The 16,680-nt window shown below is 41.3% G+C and overlaps 1 long non-coding RNA gene across 1 annotated transcript; it reads left to right on the forward strand.

Annotated features, from left to right (window-relative positions):
* Nucleotides 1-279: 279 nt before the first annotated feature.
* LOC128327921 (uncharacterized) lies at nucleotides 280-15,863 on the forward strand. Its single transcript, XR_008308886.1, has 3 exons — nucleotides 280-964; nucleotides 10,027-10,131; nucleotides 14,993-15,863. It is a non-coding gene; the product is annotated as an uncharacterized LOC128327921 (long non-coding RNA).
* Nucleotides 15,864-16,680: the final 817 nt, after the last annotated feature.

The raw sequence follows: 16,680 nt of genomic DNA on the forward strand, positions 1-16,680 counted from the left end.
CTGAACCACACTTACTGTAGAGTAAACTGAATGAAAACTGAATGAGACTTCCATCTGAGTAAATATGCTTCCATTTGTTCTGCAAGGACAACATTATACAAGGGCCTTCTATCAATGTAGATGCATTTCTCTGTACCTTTTCCTCCATTGAGATGTGCTGGCTATTTTGTTGACAGGGAAAATTGCATTGGTTTTATTGATTACACCTGTACCCCTTTCACATTCAAAGCATAGGTCTGCTGATTTAAAGTTTCCCAGCAGACCCAGATCTGTTATGGATCAGCCAGAAAACTCCGTTCTAAGCCTGGCAGTAATTTGGCCCAAATGAAGTGTTCTCTATATCCAAATAGATGGCTTGCAAGTTTTCTAAAATATGCCTTAATACAAACGTGTATTTTGCAGTCTAGGCCCTTGTAATGGACTTTTAATAAAGCCGCATAGCAATAAATAGCATGCAGCCAATTGGACCAATGCACATCCATGCGGATGTGTCATCTTTTTTCCAAGCCTGCATAACTTAGTAGGAAGTTGAAAGAGCTTCTTCTTGTTGCCCTCTCCACTTTGGCATGTTTGTTTTGCTTTCATCTTCCAGTCTCTTCTCCTCAGTAGCAACTGCCAGGCCTTCAGCCAAAGGGATGGCCCCGGGGTTCCTTTGTTTAACAGCTGTTCTGTGCTGCTTGCACAAATTGCTTGGCAGAGGGTGATTTGTAGTGACAAGGCCTGAACCTTTTCCCCAGAGATTCACCAGATACCTTAGCAATGCTCAGTGTCTCTCAAGACTGGGAAGAGGAAGTCCAACTCCTTCACTGGAGCTTGACCTTGCAACATCTGATCTCTCGCATACTTTGTTCTTGCTTCCACTGGTACAACAATTTCTTAAGCAGGCTGGATGACTCTCTGTATGTTACAGATGGAGGAATACATCTGCAGTGACTCATTTTCATTGTTCACCTCTTCAAGTCAGGTGAGAAAAAGTCTTATGATTCAGCCTTGCAACCTAATGTTAATTGTTTGCATAATCATAGGGTTGTAGGAAGACAATTGTCTTCTTGAGTAAATTAGACTTAAAATCTGAGCACATGTTGTGTATGCAGTTTTTAGGAAAAGAGGCCTTTGGTTTTATTTTTTTTAATGCAGTCATGAATAAATCACAAATATTCTACCACTTTTAAAAAAATGATTTGATAATTGATTCAGATTCTGCATACTAATAGCCCCTCTGAATGAATTGCACTAACCTTTGTCACTCTTGCTCCCAATGGATTTGCCAGTGTTTTCCAATTTTAAATGTTTATTTTCTCTTATTGCACCCCACCCAATTCCCATAATTCTTAACTGTATTTTTGACATTTTCCAGATTTTTAAATGATGCACCTAATTCTGGCTTTTTTCTTATTGATATAGTTTGAAAATATTTTCAGCAGCTTTCATAAATCCATTTTCCTTTCTTGAAATTCTCACGTTTGTGTTTGGAAGATAAAAAGAGACATTTCTGTGTCAAACAAAGGTTCTGATCAATATTACCTACAATAAGAGTTCTTATTTCCTTAGTTGATGCTACTATACATATTTCAAATGCATATCCAATGCCAAAAAAGTTTTATTAAGCCGATAAATTGGTCAGGACATAAATGTAGACTAAAGATCATTTCTGCTGTTTCTTTGGGCATTTCAATAATTCTGTGTGTACGTGGTGTAGTGGTTAGAGTGCTGGACTAGGACCAGGGAGACCCGAGTTCAAATCCCCATTCAGCCATGATACTAGCTGGGTGACTCTGGGCCATTCACTTCTTTCTCAGCCTGACCTACTTCACAGGGTTGTTGTGAAAGAGAAACTTAAGTATGTAGTACACCGCTCTGGCCTCCTTGGAGGAAGAGCAGGATATAAATGTAAAATAATAATAATAATACTTGGAAATAAGCACCATTGAGTTCAATGGGATTTATGTCTGAGTAAAAATGAACTTGATTGCATAGGGGGAAGGCTATTGTGTTGTAAGTAGTGAACCATTATTTTCATGCCAAATTTAAAATGTCTAATGTGTGTGCAGTACTTAATGTATCAATTCAGCTTTATAGCTTAGATGGGCAATAATGTAAATAAGGGGATTGCAAGTCTGATCCAGAGAAGGATTTGTGACATTTTCTTGGACTGGTGTGACTGCAAATAGAAGGTCATGGTCTTGGAACATCTTTGCTTTTGCGCCTTGTGGAGGCTGGGATTGGGACAGATAGGATTAAAGGATATGAGATCCTGTATGGTTGAACCATATTCTAAATCCTCTTGTCTCCTGCTGAGGTTGCATTCAGACATGCACAGTCCTTTGTCAGTGACTGCAGCATACACCGATGCACTTAGATATGAAATAGCCATCCTAGATCAGACACAGACAGAACTTTCATGTCATCACTGTAACAGAATATTTCACATTGGATGCAATAATTCAGCCATTCAGCTTCAAGTGACTGGAGAAACAATATGCATATGTGAATCTGTTCTGACCTAACTCACAAACACAACCACTTACAAAGGCAGGTTCTTCTCACCTGTTCTGTACCTGAACTCGACCAAAGATATGGCCATTATATTACATACTGCGCTTACACAGACCCATTGTGACATCAAAGCAGACCAGCCACTCACTGTGAATTGTGGACATTTATTTATTTATTTAATCATATTCATACACTGCCTGATATATGTATCTCTAGGTGGTGTACATAATCCAAATTACAACAAATACAAAACCATAAAAACAAAACACTTTTCACAGAATAAAAACAGACAATTTACAATTCGTTTTAGTTAAAAGCCTGAGAAAACAGGTGTGTCTTGAGCAGTGTTCCCTCTAACAGGAATTCTCAGATGTTTTTGACTACAACTCCCAGAATCTCGAGCTGCAATGGTTTTTGCTTGGGGGTTATGGGAGTTGTAGTCAACAATATCTGGAAATCCCTGTTAGAGGGAACACGGGCCTTGAGGGTCTTTTTAACAACAATCAGAAATAGAAAAGCTCTTATTTCAAATAAGGAGTACATTCCAAAGCTTGGGGGCAGCCACAGAGAAGGCCCAGTCCTGAGTCACCACCAGGTGAGCCAATGGCAACCGTAAGCAGACCTCCCCAGACGGAGCAGGGTTCATGAAAAAGGAAGTACTCTTTTGCACACATGATAGGTTACAATTATGCTGTCTTTTAAATAACCTAGGAAAATGTTAGGGAAAGTGAAAAAACATTATCTTATGATGGGTGTCACTACCATGCTATGCACAGTAAATACAGAAAGTCTCAACCATAAGAAATGGTGGTGATAGGTTTTATATTTACTGTGACTCCATTTAGTGACCTTTTTCACTCAGCTACAATCAAGAAATCATATAAATAGATAAACATTTTTACTCCCAGAGGTTGTAGGAGGTGAGTGACTGTTCATATAATAATTGTAAATATCCTTGGGGCAGTGCAGAAACCAAAGATCATGACCCTTCCTCTCATTTTCAAGACATCCTTCAGTATCTAGAATGCATGGGAATCTTTAAGAAGATTTAGGTAGAGCCATAGTTTAAAGAAATTTACTTTGTTTTTAGATGTACATTCCAGATTGGATGAATCCAAAATATTCTGAAACAATGGACTTTCATGAAAAAAAGTTTGTAAGGATAACAAAAAGAATAAAGTATATAAACATTCTGGTTCTCTCTCCCCCTGCCCCAAGCCTGCAGGCTACAGTCTTTCTTGCATTTGGATCACAATCTGTAAAGATTGAGAGGATGCATAGGATTGCAGTCTTAGTCTGATTGGATGTCATTTTGTTTTTATTGGACATTTTAGTTGAATATTACATTGATTTATTACTACCTGTCCAAGAATTTTGTATGAAACAAACTATGTTTAAAGGTCCAGATCCAAAGATCTACTTTGGGCATGCTTAATGAACTTTTTTATTTTCATCTTTGAACAGCAGACTCTTCTCATGCCATATTACAAATGAATTTGGTAGTCCTCCTCAGTTTCAAAAGTGAGGGGCTGTTGTGTTCCAGAACACAAGCCTAAAGTCTCCTTGAGCAGGCAGAACTTGTTATGGATTTCTTTGGATTATTTTCATAAATAAATCTATGGATGATCTGTTTATTTGAGGAAGCATGTATTAAGGTGATGGAGTTTTTTGGTAGAAAGAGGACACTTGGGTAGATTAAGGCAACTAAGTGTTGAACCATGAACTGATATTTTGTGCATGGCAAGTAATTATATGCATGATCTGACAAGCTAACTTTGCTGTTTGTTGTCTCTGGGCTTAATACACTTTACAGAAGTTTCCAGGCAGTTGGCAAGTTGCAAACCTAGCACATGACTGAGATGCATCAGTGCAGTCAGACCATTATGTATCATATCAAAATATCTTCTTATCTGGACTTCAAAATGATCATTTGAAAGGACTCTTTGGCATCTTAGTACAGAATGAATGAATGGCTATAAAACAGGGGTTCTCAATGCTGGGTCCCCAGATGTTGTTGGACTTCAACTCCCATAATCCCCAACCAAAGGCCACTGGGGCTGAGGATTATGGGAGTTGAAGTCCAAAAACATCTGGAGCCCCAACATTGAGAATCTGTGCTATAAAAGGCCATTTGGAAAGGCTATTGAAGTTTCCAGGGCTTCACAACTTTGGCCCTCCAGCTTTTGTTGGACTACAATTCCCATCATCCCCAGCCACAGTGACCGATAGCCAAGGATGAGGGTAGGTAGTCCAACAACGGTTGGAGGGCTGAAGTTGTTTAACCCTGTGTTTTAGCCCCTTGCACCTGTGGAGTTCAATAGTTCTTAAATGGCCTTAACCTCAAATATTCTAACCACCATGTAGTTCAACCGTATGACTCTAGCCTGGCCCTCCTTAGCGTCCCAGGCCCTGGTGTAGTGCGTGGTGCCTGGGCCCATAGGAGGGCCTTCTTTGTGGCTGCCCCTCTTCTTTGGAACACTCTTCCCCCCACTCCAGATTTGTTCAGGCCCCCCCCCCAGCTGCTTTTAGGCCCTTCTTAAGTTCTACCTGTTTTGGCAGGCATTTGCCTTTTAACTTTTTAAAAAAAATGTTATTGGTATTGTTGTTCACTGCCTAGAGCCTTTGGAGGAGGCGGTATATAAGGAAATTATAATAACTAACTAACTAACTAAATAAATATTTACTCAAAAGAAAGTCCCACTTCATTCAGTGGGACTTACTCATATGTAAGTGTTCATAGGATTGCAGTCTTGGAATTTATTTCTTTATTGTTTGTTTGATTTCTATACCACTTTTCATTAAAATAATCCCAAAGTGGTTTGTGCAAAACAATGCACAATTAAAATACAAAAAGTACAGATATTAAACATAAATATAGAAATAATATCTCTGTTTAAAAGTGTAAAATCCTATATAAAACCAAGCAGCAGCAGTAAAAACTGTACTCTCGTATAAAAGCTTGGGTGAAGAGCCAGGAAAGGTCCTGTGTCTAGGAAGCAAGGCAGTGCCAGCTACCTCTGCTTTGGTTTTCAAGACATGTCCCTTGCAATTCCCTCCTTTGCTATCAGTTACAACTGGCACAGTATTCCGCCAGCTCCTTTGGCTCCGGTGAGCTAAAAGCTGGACTGTGAGTTGGGACCTGGCACAGTGCAATTGGATAAGTTGTCGCTTTATATTGGCACTAAGATTCTTGAGCTGGATCCTATACATTGATGCTGCCTCCGCACACCAGTTATAGGATCAGGCTGCAAGTGTCATGGAATCTAGTAAGATGGAAATTGGCTCGTATCCTGGTAATGAGAACTGCACTGGGCTATGCGTTGGGCTGTTAAACATTATTTTTAGTCTGCCCATTGCTTGCCTACGAAAGTGTCTCTTTTCTCTGAAGCCAGACATGCTGTGCACCTGACCTTTTACACATGCTAAGTGATGCAAAGAGGAGTTGGGTTTTCCTATGTCTTAATTAAATAAACAGGCTAAAGTCCAATGAGCACAACAAACAGTAAACAGGAGCCACCTTAGTTGCTATATTATATGTCTTATGTTTGTCAGCTAGGATGTGAACTGTGAGGTCTGATTCTACAAGGCCAATGAAGACAGATTAACACAAGCTGAAGAATACCCAGGAGTATGCTCTATGCCGAAGAATCCCTGATTTATTATAACAGGAAATTGATTTTTTTTTAATACGCTGAAAGACATGCACAACCTATTTCTGTGTCTCTAGACTTCCACTTACAGGAATGACCACTGATTTGTACCAATTAACCTTTCTCTAGGCTCTTTAATTATAGTCATTACAGATGTAATGAAACAAAATGTATTTAATGCATCAGATAGTTGAGACTCTCTGCATTCTAAGTAACTGGTCTAGTAACAGGTTTGCAGATGTGGCAAATGTACTGTAGCGCTTTCAAGTACACGCAAAGGTTTACTCTCTATTGAAAATACAGAAGACAACTTGGTTTAACTTCCATATTGCCACACTTTTTTGGCACGCACAGTGTGTTAGTATGCTGTTACAAAGACATAAGGAGGCTATTCCCATGATCAGGAGAAAACAGTCTAGGGGAATCTAGCCTGATTTCTCCTGACCGTGGGAACCACCGAGCTCGCAAGCAAGCCCGGTGGCCTCCTGGTGGTTAACACGCCAAAGTAACCCTCCCCTTAAACCGGGTTTGCGAAGCGAGCGCTCCACAAACCCGGTTTTAAATATCGTGAGTAGCCTTGGCGCGGCTCTGCGTGCGGCTACTCACGGGTAGGCCCCCGACGGGAGGCTGAAAAGCAGCCTCTTGGCTCGGGGTTCTCCCCAGTATGCCGTGCGCACTCATGCAGGACGTACTGGAGCTTCTGGGAGCCGTGCGCCCCCGAACTCCCCAGCCCCTGCTGGCTCTGTCATGGAGCTGGCAGTCATGTGGGTGGCTGATCTGGCCGCCTAGGGCTCCTGCCCAGCTCGTCTGCTGGGAGAGCGGGCTTAGCCCACTCTCCCTGCTTACCATTCCAAACTGGGTCTCACTGATCGTGAGACCCGGCTCAAGGACTGAAAAATACAGCCAACTTTTACACATGTTTTCATTTTCATTTTTCATTTTATTTTAGCACATTTGTATACCACCCCAAAATAGGAATGTGCATGGAACCGGTTTGGAGGTACTTTATGGGCCTCTGAACTGGTTTGAAAGACCGGTGGTTTGGCTGGTTCGAAGGTAGGGGGGTAACTTTAAGGTGCTCTTATCCTCCCCAGGTTTCCCCTGCCAGTACGTCACAGACAGGAAGTGGATGGAAGTGGCCTCTGTGCATGCACAGATTGTGACATGCACACCCATGAGCACAATGTGCACACACACATTGTGAAGTGTGTACATGCAGCAGCCACTTCCAGTACATGACGTATCAGGGCAGCAAGGAGGTACACTGCCGCCCCAGCGGGACCGTTACTGCAGGGGCATAACTACTATTAGGCAAGGGGAGGTGGCTGCCTGGGGGCCCCCACACCTCGAGTGGCCCCCCAGAGGCAAGTCACATGTGAAGTGTGTGTGTGTGTGTGTGTGTGTGTGTGTGTGTGTATCAGCGAGGGGCCCATTTTAAAATTTTGTCTCTGGGCCCACTCCAGCCTTGTTACGCCCCTGCATTATTGAGAACAGCGCTGGCGAGGGAAATACGACTTGGGGGGGTTAAGAGCACCCTCCCCGGTCCTTAAGGACTGGGAAGGGTGCTCTTACCTGCCCCTCCGGTCACATTTCCACCTTTTAACCGGCAGTCGCTAGTTCCGGGCACATCCCTACCCAAAACTGATGTCTCTGGGCAGTATTGAAGTCAGCCCATGCTGATTTGTATGTGTGTGCTAAAATCTTGTTTGACTTGTGAATGTTCCGATGCGTTTCAAAAATTGTCATTATGATAGTGCCCAGATTCAATCCACTTGTTTCCAATGGACAGTCAGATGCTGCTATGAAGTCACAAGCAAGGCAAGATGTGAATAGTCTGTAGCGATGATTTCCATTCTCTGGTTGCTGTCTTGGGTAATTTGTTGTTTTTGATCAACAGTTCCCATAATCCCTGGCCCTTGGTCATTGTGGCTGAGCATGATGAGAGTTGTAATCCAAAAACAAGAAGTTGCCCAAGACTGGTTGACTGTCTATTGTGTTACGATACTAGTTCTTTTGTTTGTTCTGAAACTAGTGCCAATCAATTTATCAAATTTATCAATTTATCAATTTATCATGGTACATACCATGATTCTGTAAAAATGCTGAAGAGTAAGCTTAGGTTGTGCTCACATTACACATGAGATCTGGTGTAATATTGCCAGAATTAATTTCCAAGTGAAACAACAGCTGAAATCTTGCAATGAGCTATTTTCTGCGCTATAGCTCATGGAATGCTGAGAATGAAGTCCTGTTTTCTGTAATTTTGTATTGATTTCTGCCCTGGCCTCTGTCTGCTTAGACAAGTAGTATAAACATGACACCACAAACATGGTGATATGGTTTGCTGTTTCTCATAAAGATACACAAAGATATATTTTCCCCCATGTGATTTCTTATCTTTATGACCCCAAATAATGAAACCATGGTCTCCACAACAGAATCGAGAGATTGCTATACTCAAACTCTGTTCATGATTCTAGAGCATGGATTCTCAAAATATTATCAGAGTGAATGTGAGTCTTCCGAAGTGGAGAAACAAATGGTTGAATTCTTCAAGTGTGATTCGGGCTGTAATTCTAAGAATACGTACTTGGCAGTAAATCCAATGGAAATCAATAGGATTTACTTCTAAGTATACATTGTTAGGACAGGGCTTCAAGATGAGTACTGTATGATTCATTTGGCCAGAACTTACTCTCATCAGCCATAGGATAAGCCAAGTCAATGGATAAAGGAGACACCATGACATGATTCTGAAAAGAGGGGTCTAGGAAAGGAATACTCTCTTGCAGTAATAAGGAGCTGCTGCCTTGGCCTATACCATTGTTGACTTTGGGAATCTAAGCTGGAGGTAGTTGCTGGTAGATTTATATACTTTGATTACTACTTAAATATTCCATGAACCAAATTTCCTAACTTAAAGAAATTCTGCCACGTGCCTTTTGTAGGTCCATTCCTCTCTATTCTAAGAAATCATCTTTCAGCATCAGAATTTTTAACTTTTTTGAGATCTGTAATGATCAAGAGACATAGTTCAGGTTTAACGTGTGGGATTTGTTGCATTCAAGAGAAGCAACTCTGACCATTCCAATGAAATAAGCAGTTTAAAATAACTGACTAGCTAGCTAATAGGGGCTCACATGTTCTTGAAAGGAAATCATTTATTTCCTCATGATTTCTGAACACCCATGTCACCCAAACTGTTCTCGTGAGGAACTTGTATTCCTTTGGTATTGTAGACAACCAGTGTCTATGCTTATGAGACTGGGTAATTCAGATTGTGCCTGAAGAGCCAATGTGCATCCATCTTACAAATGCATAGCTCCAAACACAGACATGATCCATGCTTAGACCTCAATGCACAGAGGTCAAGGGTGGGGTCAGCATGTGCAACCCTGATTTTCCCTTTGTACCTTTAATCAAGTCCTATGCAGGACATCTGAACAGAAGGAGTGGGATCTTTGTAACAGGCAAATAGATTTGTGATTGTATGATTCACCAGTGAGTTAAGTTTAATTACTTAGAGTGAACTCTTAGAGTTAACTCTGAAGCCACCTCCAGCCTCAGAAGTGGGATGCCTCTGAATTCCATTTGCAGGGAAGTAGCACTAGGGGAGGGGGCATGTCCTCAGCTCTTGCCTGTGGGCTTCCCAGAGGCATCTGATGGGCCACTGTGTGAAGCAGAATGCTGGACTAGATGGGCCTTGGGCCTGATCCAGCAGGGCTTTCCTTATGTTCTTGTACTTTGTGTGTCTCCTATCCATTTGTATCCACCATTCATGGAAATATTTCTCTAAGGAATAAAGCCATCACATCAAGTCTTGAAAATCAGATCAGTTTGAAACTTTAATAATTCACTTCAGCATCTTTCTCTCTTTTAGCTCCTCTTGTTAGTTTCTGGTTGTGAGTGCCCTGGTGTCTTCTGACTAAGAACCTGTGTGCAGAATTGCCCTGAAGACTCTATTGACAAATTCTTCAACATTAAGGTCTGTAGAAAATCTCTTGTATATGATGCAGACATAAGACACTGGAGAAGAGTATTGTGGTGGCAAAATGGTGTCTTTTTAGTTAATATGCTAACCCATCTAGAGATGACTTTAGGAAACCTATGTAATTAGTTTTGTGAGTATAAGCTTAAATAACTGATATTTATTTATTTATTTATTTAACACATTTATATACCGCCCCAAACTCACGTCTCTGGGCGGTTTACAACAAGCAAACAAAAGTTAAAATAAATGACAACAAAAAACTTAAAACAGTAGTTAAAACAAAATAAATGACATAGTAAGAGTTAAAACATTACAACAATTTAAATTTTAAAACAACATTTTAAAACGATGATAAAACTGTTAAAACAATATTTAATTAAAAGCCTGGGTGAACAGGTTCGTTTTTAAAGACTTTTGAAAAGTTGTCCGAGATGGGGAGGCTCTTATTTCAGCAGCGAGCGCATTCCAAAGCTCTGGGGCAGCAGCGGAGAAGGTCTGTCCCCGAGTAGCCACCCGACGAGCCGGACCTCTCCTGCTGATCTCAATGGGCTGTGGGGTTCATAATGAAGAATACTTTAACTTAAATATCCAGGCCCCAAGCCATTTAGGGCTTTATAGGTTATAAACAGCACCTTTTATTTTGCCCTGAAACTTATCGGCAGCCAGTGTTGATATTCCAATATGGGAGCAAAATGGTCAGTCTGAGATGTCCCAGACATCAACGTGGCTGCTGCATTTTGAACCAGCTGTAGTTTCCAGACTACACACAAGGGCAGCCCCACATAGAGCACATTGGAGGTTGTTTATCTCAAGAAACGGAAACAGCTGGCATATCAGCCGAAGCTGATAAAAGGCACTTCTGGCTACTGCCTCAACCTGGGACACCAGGGAGAGGCTTGGATCCAGAAGCACCCCCAGACTGCATACCTGTTCCTTCTGGGGAAGTGTGACCCAATCCAGAACAGGCAGATCAAACTCATCTCCCGAGTTTTGACCCCACACAGTGAGTATATTGCTTGGAGCCAAAAGCCATTGCTGATATATACCATCTCTGCAGCGCAGGGAGTAAATAATTCAAGATGCACAATTCACAAAAGGGCTTACACAACTCAGAAAGTTTGAACATAATACATCACAGGATAGAATGAGACTTAGGTCTGTGTTTTGAATAATAATTCCTTGCTACATATATCAAGTACCAATTTATGGTTGGGGCAAAAAAGATTCTCTTATTTCTTTATAAACAATAATTCTTTACAAGATGAAGTCTTGCATACCATTGTTCTTCCTGGAGATTTAGAGCTGTATGACGCAATCTTCACCAACAGTTTTAAACACTCTTTCAATTCAGGCAGTTTTACATAATTAACTGATTGATTGATTGATTCAGTGCCATCAAGTCAAATAATTAACATTATTTAGAATGAGGTCCCATTAATTGCAATTCAAATTATATGAAAGTTATGTATGCTTCACAACTATCATCAGTGCTAACTTGTTCTAACTGCTGGACTAAAACTAGCAATAACTCTATGATAGTCCTTATAGAATCTCATATGGCTCATATGCCTATCATCACCTACATTAAGTGCCCAGTATTTTTCCATATCTGATCTTCTCTGCGAGCATTTTGAGAATTATCACTGAATCTGAAAATACGTTGTGCTTGCACCCTGCAAATGCAGGCTTGCTTCAAAAAAACTGTGTGACTATACCACCTACTCAATGGACTTATCCTTCTCATGTAGCATCTCTGGATTCCACATAACAAGGGGAAATTCCCTTTGATGACAATGGGGATTTCAAATGTAGTCTGTAATGTGGCAGGGGATCTGCAAATCAAAGGGGGAAAGTCAAAAAAAGCTACTCAGCATGTGCAAACCTGTGGGTATGCCTAAAGTATTTATTGGATATGATGCATAGTCTGTTTAGCCCAAGGATGCCTAGAATTGAATGAGTTTGGCAGGCAAAGTCTCTTGGAGAAAATGGGAGGTTATTAGGTTTATTTATTTGTTTGTTTGTTTATCAAATTTATACCTCGCCCAAACCTATGTCTCTGGGCAGCCAACAACAATTAAAACACATATAAAAGTTAAAACAGTTCAACATAAAACACATTTAGAGTTAAAACAATACAATAATTTAAAAACCATAAAATTAAACAGTATTTTTTATTTAAAAATCTGATAAAGCTTGGTTAAATATAAGGGTTTTCAAATGTTTTTTAAGAATAGCCAGAGATGTTTAGATGTGAAAGCAAGCACAGAGTCACTTACCTAGGATAGATGCTTCCAGAGGCATCGTCATCAAAAAGGAGTGATCAAATGTTCTGCTCTCCTCCCTCCTTCCCCACCATTTTCAAGGTGTGAAATATTGGAATATAAAGAGTGTATCTTTAGAAACCTTTAGGAAACAGGTGGCTGCTGTGGCCAGGAGTATCTTTGTACAGCTTTGAATTGTGTGCCTGCTGCACCCTTTCATTGAGAGGCCACTGTCATCCATGCCTGGGCCACACTGGCATTTGGATTGCTACCATGCCGCCCTACATGGGGCAACCCTTGAGGAGCATTTGGGAGCTACTGGTAGTGGGGGGGGGGGATTTTATTTATATATATATATTTATATATATATATTTGTTTGTTTAACATATTTTTATACCGCCCAAAACTCACATCTCTGGGCGGTTTACAACAAAATAAACACAGGAAGTAAGACATTAGTTAAAAACTCAAACAAGAAATTTAAAACACAATTAAAAAAAAATTAGAACAATATTTTCTAAAACAACATTAAAACCATTAAAACAAGATTAATTAAAAGTCTGGATGCATCTTTAAAGACTTTTTGAAAGCTGTAAGAGATAGGGAGGCTCTTATTTCACTAGGGAGCGCATTCCAAATCTTTGGGGCAGCAATGGAGAAGCCCCGTCCCTGAGTAGACACCAGATGAGCCGGTGGCAAATGCAGATGGACTTCTCCTGATGATCTCAGTGGGCGGTGGGGTTCATGACGAAGAAGACGTTCTCTTAAATACCCAGGGCCCGAGCTGTTTAGGGCTTTATAGGTTATAACCAACACCTTGTATTTTGCCCGGAAACCTTTTGCCCGAGCATAGGTCTTCAAATGAGCTCTATGTTGCAATCTGTCACATTCAGGCCAAGTCTTTCTCCACTTGCGCTCCAGTCATTTACCTCACCGCTTCAGCCCCCATAGTTCTTCTGTATACCAAGGGGCCAGTTTTGAAGCGGGTTGGAGAGGACGCTTAGGAGCAGTCATGTCTACTGCTCCAGTGAGTTTGCTGTTCCAATTCTCCACCAGGGCATCAACAGCATCAACCGGTAGAGCCAACACTAAATCTCTGCAAGGCTTCTTGAAATCTTATTGGATCCAATAACCTTCTCGGACAGACCATCCTAATAGGTCCCTCGCCCCTGCAAAGGTGGGGTGTGACTGTAAGTCCAACCTTAACCAGATGGTGGTCCGTCCATGACAATGGGGAAATCACAGGATTCCTCACCTATGGAACACCACCCTGATCAGAGTGAAAGACCAAATCAAGCGTGTGACCAGCAATGTGCGTCGGTCCCGAGACTACTTGAGATAGGCCCATAGTTGTCATGGCCACTATGAACTCCTGAGCTGCCCCAGACAAATTGGTCCCGAAATGAACATTGAAGTCCCCCAGCATCACAAGCCTGGGGGACTCCAACACCAAACCTGAGACCAAGTCCATCATCTCAGTTAGGGACTCCATTGAGCAGCAGGGTGATAGGTACACCAACAGAAGTCTCAGTCTATCTCTGGTCCCAAACTTAAGTATACACATTCGATATGGTCCGAAACCTCAACAGGGATCCTGGTAAGAGAGATATTGTTCTTATAGACCACAGCCACTCCACCTCCCCACCCATGGGCCCTCATCTGCTCCTCAACAGAGTACCCTGGAGGGAGAATCTGGGACCACAGTGGGCCCCCAGACTCCCCCAACCAGGTCTCTGTAATACATACCAGGTTGGTGCCTTCATCCAGAATCGTATCATGGATGGTTTCTGGACCAACCTGGCATTACAGAGGAGCAAGTTGAGGTTCCAAGGGTGGTTGGCACTGCTCCCCAATGACTGGCAGGGCAGCCGGAAGGGGAAACAGCTATTAGATTTCTAAGTCCCCTTCCCCGTAAGAGCCCACTGACCTGCCACCTTTACTTCTTCTGTTCCCCACCACCACTGGAATTGCCGCCCCACAGCCAGTGGACACGCTATAGTAGTTAGATTTTAATTGGGAGCTGCTCAAGTTACTGCTCTGTTTCTGAAAGAGCTGCATTGGCTCCCAATTTATTTCTGGGTTCAATTCCAACTTCTAATTATTACGGTTAAAGCCCTAAATTTCTTGGGGCTAATTATCCTAGTTATCTGAAGGACCATCTGCTCCTAGTTGAGTCCATTCACCATACAAGATATTTGGAGCGGGCCATGCTCCATGTGTTGATACTGACTCATTTGTCATGCATGTGGGTCTTCTTGATGATTGCCCCCCAGGCTGTGGAATGCTCTCCCAGAGGTGATTCATTCCCTCTTTCACTTCCAGACTTTGCAAACAACTTAAAATTGTGCCTTTTCATTTGGGGCTGTTGAAAACTTATTGGCCTGATTTGTGGCATTTTAGATGCTGCTGGATGTGATTAATGTTTTTGTCTACTGGATTGTGTGGCTTACAGTTTTTATTCTTGTTTCTTGTATATTTTTAATGCTGTACACCACATTGAGCCTGGAAGGCAAAAGGTGGTTTAAACAATATAAATTAAATAAATAAAAACCAAGTGTAGGCTTAAATTGCCTTCTTTCTTTGGTTTTTTCCAGGTGAGAGAAATCCCAGTGTGATTGGACTCTGAAGTTGATTACCAGTACTACTACTCCTTTTTGCCTCATCTTCCTTTAAAACTAGGACTGGATCAAAACTACCCATACCATTCATTTTATATAAAACACATATTATTTCTGTTTTCTGAAGCCCTTTGAAAATTTTCAGTAGACCGATGGAATCTTCAGAGGAGTCCTAAAGGGACATGCTTGGAGAAGCCCTGCAACAGAGGCCATTTTGAAAGAGAAACAGAACTCATGAATATTCAGCTCAACCCTAATGAACCCCCCATCCCCGCATGCACTGTACAGATCCTGGGAAAATAGAAAATGGTACTAAGAGAAATTTTCCAAGAGAAATTAAGAACAACTTTGAATTGGGAATATCTGAACTTTGCTTGTGATGTCCTAGGCAGAAGAGAGCGAAAGTTGAGCATACATTTTAGCCAAAGTCAGCCGTGTGGGGTGACTGCTTGCATGGCAGGGCCAAGAAATTCTGGATGTCCAAGAGAAGCACATTGTCAATCACGTGTGTTTTCCCTTAAAAAAAAAAAAGATCTTGTCCATTAATGCACACTCTCTAGATCTGGAGCTATACAACTAATTTTTGGTGTCTTAAGATGATTGCATAGGAATGTAATGAAAATAAATAGTGCATTTTGTCATAACAACATCTGGGTTCATCACATGTGCACCCACAGCTTGGGTGAGGTGTTTAGAATCCTTTATGAAGAGCTGTTCTAGAAAGTGTTTATCACTTTAAGAGAAGGAACTTTCACACATGAAGTGAGAGCTAGTGAGGAAAGGACCAGAGAGTTGCAAGCTAGAAGAGATAACTATGCAGTTTGTTCAATAAAGTTATGTTAATATTTGAAGCAACTGGAAATGTCTGAGCAGTGTGTGTGGCGATGGTGGGTGGGTCCTTAGCTGGCCCTGGCAAAGCTGATTTTTCATTCATATTACAGACACAGGAAATGCAAAAGCTTATTCACATGTCACTTGTAAAAATGGCCGAAGACAAAAAGAACTGAAGTGCATGATGAGAGAACCAATACATCTAATAGTTCATAATCCCCATGACTCTTTTTTGCATCCAGCACAGTACTCAGCATCAGCGTCTTGCAGGCAGATGAACTCAATGATTTGTAGACAGTTTAGGATTTCAAAATTAGGTCAGGCCAGACCTTAGCAAGATCTGTCGGGTGTTCAGAAAGAGATGACCTCAAAGTTAGCTCACTTTGGGTTCAAGTTCTGCCAAACAGCACTTTAATTAAACTTTGGGTACACTGCCTTGTGTTTAAAACTGAACCACTAAAAGGAGAGATGCAGAAGTTTAAAATAACAGCATGCAGATTTCTTTTTAGAATTTAAAGAATGAAAAACACTTGAGAAAATATCAGCAGGCAGGGGCAGGAAGAACAAACGGTAACCAAATTGGTTCCTGTGACAAACCATAACATTTACTTTAAACCATCAGCATGCTACTCCGTAAAAGTCAAGCTACTACTCTTTTAATAGATCCCAGGCCTTCTTAAACTCACAGGTCTGCCAGTATTACCCAGGTCAAGAGCAGGTCAAAAAGTGAAAACCCATGTGAAAGTAAACTTTCAGATATCTGCTTTGGGAGAGCTGCCGCAGAGTGTCTCCTCTATGGAAAATACACTTCCTCGGTTTGTATCTGCATATGG

The sequence above is a fragment of the Hemicordylus capensis genome, chromosome 5 (assembly GCF_027244095.1).
Source record: "Hemicordylus capensis ecotype Gifberg chromosome 5, rHemCap1.1.pri, whole genome shotgun sequence".
Classification (NCBI taxonomy): domain Eukaryota; kingdom Metazoa; phylum Chordata; class Lepidosauria; order Squamata; family Cordylidae; genus Hemicordylus; species Hemicordylus capensis.